This window comes from Corvus brachyrhynchos, unplaced genomic scaffold (genome assembly GCF_000691975.1).
Source record: "Corvus brachyrhynchos isolate BGI_N302 unplaced genomic scaffold, ASM69197v1 scaffold36, whole genome shotgun sequence".
NCBI lineage: Eukaryota > Metazoa > Chordata > Aves > Passeriformes > Corvidae > Corvus > Corvus brachyrhynchos.
In genome coordinates, this window is record NW_008238441.1 from 595,867 (window position 1) to 600,843 (window position 4,977).

Here is a 4,977-nt window from a genome sequence, read left to right on the forward strand (position 1 = left end):
TGTAGCGAACACCCAGAGCAGCGGCAGAGAAGCGGCGGGGGTGGGCAGCGGCAGCCCAGCTCCTGAACACGGCTGGGAGAGGCTCCCTTGGAGGGGCTCGGGGTCCCGGTTTTTTTCCCCTGAGGTACCCAAGTAGATGGTGAGGGTCCTTTCTAGTGAGGTAGGGTGTTAATAAGGTCCCAGTCCAACAGCTGCTCTTACGAGCAGAGCCTCGCTCATGGAGAAAATAGCAGGGGAAAAGATTCCTCAGTGGTGGCGAATACTTCCCACAGCGACTGCACCTTCTGGTCCCAAGAGCAAGAGAGAGCTCCAAGCTGAGCCCAGCCCTTCACCCCCCAGCCAAAATCTCGAAGTATCTCTGCCCTTCCCAAAAGAAAAGGCCCCAGCTGAGGGGCTGCAGCCAGCTGCACCCCGTTACCCCACCTTGGTCACTTTTTTGTTTCTCTTAAGTACTGGTCATTATCATCTCATAGCAACACATGGGAGAAAATTCCCTACAAGAAAAAGAAAAAAAAAAAAAAAGAAAAGAACACCAAAAGAAGATGAAAAGAAAAAAAATAATCCTAACCTCCAACGGGTTCTATGAGCAAAAGGATGCAGCAAGATGATACAGTCTGGTTCATCCTGTCCTGTGAAACTGCTGACAACCTTAACATCTGTTAAACCCTTCCACAAACTCATTCGGCTCCTTAACCAAGGAGACCTTCTGTTTGTGAATTTGTTAATGAGCCAATCAAGAGAGGTAAATAGGTTTCTGCTGTGTTAGCAGGTTCAACTGGCTCATCTAAAGGTCCAGTGAAGATCATTAGTATCAAAAATGAAACATCACTGTTTTAGTTTTTATTAAATTAGCTCAGCTGTTTGCAAAACCACAGAGTCACAGAATCAAAAATGGTTCGGGCTGGAAGGGACCTTAAGGATCATGCAGTTCCAACCCCCTTGCCATGGGTTGCTGCCTTCCACTAGACCAGGTTGCTCAATGCTTCATCCAAACTGGCCAAACGACATCCTTACTCATGTTCAGGATATCCTGGATCTGTGAGAAAAAATACAGTGGAGAGCATGAAGAGGCCGATGTAAGCATCAGACTGTAAGACTTGTAACAGGGCTCAACAACAAAGGACTGCTTCAAGAGGCATCATATCAATTGTAACCATATCTGAAATAGCAGCACTGCCTACCCCACAGCTGGCATCTACCAAAGGCTTTAAATTCCCAGGGTTCGGAATTATGGATTTATTTTCTTACTGGCAATAAATTGTAAAAATGCTTGTCCTACAGCCCATAGCAATGGCCACCATGGCACTGCCCTGACCAAACACCAGCTAATCCACAACAAGGAGCATATCTGGCTTGCACACCATCTAACACGGAAAATGAAAGCCCAAAACAAACAAGTATGACTTCTGTTCCAGGGAAAAAACATGCTCCATATTGTCTTCAAAACACAACTCTCCCATAAATAACTGTAAGGGCAGGGAGAGGGCAAATGGGGGAATGTTAATACTTGGTATTACCTCCAAAAGATAAAATGCTGTCAAACCACAGCTAAATCTGCAAGTCTCTTATGAGTTCAAAGTAAAGGAGACAAGCCTTTGCAAATTCTCATTTAACTCTTAATGATGTAGACTGCCCTGTATCTATTTTTTCTAGAAAGCTGCATAAGCAAAGACTGAAACAAGACTTTTCCGATTATTATTACAGTACTTTTGTGTTACCATCAGCACTCAGTTATCAGAGAGCAACAGACAGATTTTTCTGATCTGAAGATCCCATAATGCTGGTATGATTCATTTTTGAGGTTTTGATCCCATGATAAGAATGAAATGCTATACTAAAATTGTATTTATATATGTGTATATGCTCACACAAAGAGTTTTATCACAGTAAGACATTTACTGGAACACAGAGTTTAAAGAGATGATGTACTTACTCTTCTGTCCTCAGGAACCCCATTAATGACGATGTCACTGGAATACTCCAGGTTGCAGCTACTGCTGATGTTCTCTGGAGGGTTCCATGTCCAGTTCAGAGTACAGATATGGATAAATGAATAGTTCAAGTTGGATGGAGATGGAAGAATTTTTGCTCCTAGAAGAAAGAAGTTATCAGCGTAACAATCCTGTTGGACCACACTTTACTATTAGTAATACTGGCAGATTTTTAACTCTCTGACAGAAAAGAACACAAATAACTTCTCAACTTCATCAGCTCATATTTGCTATCAGATAAGCTACTGCTCACTAAAGTGTTTCTATTATTCTTGTTACCTCAACCCATCAATAATTTAAATATGTACAAATTAACTCAAAAGTAATCATTGAGAAATTGTAGCCTGCAACAATGTAGTGGTTGTGGTACTCAAGCTTTTTGTATGTTGCGGGAAGATGAGTCACGTGCTGAGACTTTAGTAAAAACAGTATATACATTTTGTGGAGCAATTAATACTCTGTTCTCCCCAAAAGTTATCCATCAACACAGTTTTAAAGATAAATCCTTAAAAAGACAAGCAATTACATCTTGCAAGCAACAGTTGTATGTTAGAAGCACAATTTAAGCAGATTGCAAGCAAAGCAAAGATAGCAAACGTGAGAATGTTAACAAACAACGAGGAAACTACATCACTTTTTCAATTACCTATTAAACATATAATACTATGTTCCGGCACAGTGAGCAAAACCAGTGTGGGACAAGTAGTAATTTACTGCTGGCACACTTCAGTGGTACATTTTTTCACCTCCCCAAAAGCCAGACAGAAGCAGAGCAGGGCCATGACTCAGAGATAGTCACAGTGATAAATCCATTTGTGCATTAACCCTTCCTTACTTTGTGCACTGAGTTAATGCCTATTCAAGACCCATCACACAGCTTGAAGGTCATATTAGAAAACAAAGAAGGGAAATGTGGCAGAAAATGGCAAACTTCCAGGAAAAAGAAAAATATGTGTCAGACATCAATTCTAGAAAACATCACCAATTGGGAATTCCCTAAGAAAGTGAAAGTGGATTTTTTTTTTTTTAAAGGACTACTCTATGTACCATGAAAAGATATTGAACCAGAAGCCAAATGAGACTGTTTCTCAGGGTATCTCCAGGTATCATCACTGAGGAGCCACCACTTGTTTGTCTGTGGACAGAGTGCACCCTTGTTACTCAGTAGTTTCACAAACACTTCAAATGGATATCAGCTAGTGCTGCAGGTCTTGCTGTTCCAGGGAACCAAGCTCAACCCATCCCAACATTTAAGAGAGCTCATAGGAGAAAGGCAGAATAATTCCATCAAGATCAGTTTTCCCATCCAGGTCACAGTGCAGCCCTGTTTCCTTCTGCTAGCACAAGGAAGATAGAGAAGCAAAAGAGCTTCCTTGACCAAGAATTCTGCTCAAAGCATCCATTACACCATTATCTTACATTTCCCAAAAGCCAGAGCAGCCAAATCTTGAAGGGAATTCATCAGACTTCTGGAGCTCTCTCAGACCTTTGCATAGTTCAAGGACAGGCAGTGGTAGAGATCAGGCACCATTACCATCCATGCGTCCATGTGTATGCACGGATAATGGATGCTTGCACAGATAATGAGAATAATTACAAAGATTCACTAATTTAGTCTGAATATGCTTAGTTTATTTGAATATTTAAAACGTTTGGGATTTTTGTTTGTTTGTTCAGTTTTACAGATGATGTAAAACTGAACATCAGGAGCAGAAGAGAGAAATTTTTGTTCTTGCAAAAATACAATCTCCAGTGAGAAAACTGAACCTAGCTAGAACATCTTTGCCTATTACCTGTTCCCCTTACAAAAACTTAGGACAGGCTTTAGGAACATCCTTGGGGCATTAAGTTTGCAAATACTAAGTCCTTTTGATCATATTAAAAAAAAAAAAAAAGTTTTTAAATAAGATCACACAGCTCGAAGTATTCCATTTTTTCATGATCATACTTTTTTTACCTACAATAGGCACAAACCATTAAAAAATATGTCATCCTTGATTGCTATTCTGAAGTTCTAAACATTTTCTTCTAATAGGTTTGGTTAGAAGCCATTGTACTTAAGTTTGCAGATTTCCAGCCACAAAAAGTGTGAACATGCAAAGTTTATAAATTAATCAATAAATTGTATTAGCATAAAAAGTTTAAATCTAGTAGGTTTTCAATTAATCTACAGAATTCTGAAGCTTGTGTTTTAATGTTACATTCAGCTTTTATTCATAGGTTAGGCCAATCTCATACTTTTGTCTGTGTAAAATATAGAGTCTCATGCTTTCATTATTAAAATTTCTATAGCAATTTGGCAGAACAGCTCAATGACCAACTACAAAACATAGGCAAGCCATTATTTCACTCTTAAAAAGCAAAACCGCGGTTGTGCTTTTAAGAAAAGAAGCACAGCAGTAGCCAGCAGAGAATAGCGGAGGCATAGAAAATATAGTATTTCTAAAAGCCCTAACGTGGAAGCATCTGCAAATCCTTTGCTTCAAGTACCATGTGAATGTTGTAAAGTAATAAAAAACTCATCACATTTTTATTTTATCCTCCTGCATTTTCTGAAGGTTGATTTCATAGTTATAAACCGAATTGTAGACAGTTGGAAAATAACAATCCTCTAATGTCTGCAGCTAGGTTTTTGGATAACATGAGCAGAAAATAAAGCTTCAAGCCCGGGTCCTTATGAAGCCCTCACAGACACGCACGCATCTTTCCTAAAACTAAACATTCGTGCTTCCAAAATCCGGAATACTCAAGGAAGAGCGAAGGCACAGGGCGAGGGAGGCTCTGCGTGCCCGCACCCGGCGGAGCCGGTTCCGCACCGCCGCAAGATGCGAGCACCGGGAGGAGTGCGGGGGGTTCTGCTTGGGGTTTTAAGGCAGAGACAGTCCCGGAAAACGAAGATGGAGCTTAAAACATTTCTGCAGACCCTGTCAAGCGCTGCCTTATTGAAAGAAGAGAGCAGATTTTCAGCATCCCGACAACCAGTAAG

At 40.5% G+C, this 4,977-nt stretch overlaps 1 protein-coding gene across 2 annotated transcripts in view; it reads right to left on the reverse strand.

Moving 5' to 3' along the window:
- IL13RA1 (interleukin 13 receptor subunit alpha 1) overlaps positions 1 to 4,977 on the reverse strand; it is a 39,629-nt gene that overhangs the window by 10,848 nt on the left and 23,804 nt on the right. The window contains exons 2-3 of one of the 2 annotated variants that reach the window (XM_017736617.1): positions 1,934 to 2,091; positions 569 to 1,036 (exon numbers count right to left, since the gene is read on the reverse strand). The gene's annotated coding sequence lies outside the window, so the exon portion shown is untranslated. The remainder of the gene's footprint in view (positions 1 to 568; positions 1,037 to 1,933; positions 2,092 to 4,977) is intronic. The other variant, XM_008635547.2, reaches the window with a different exon arrangement.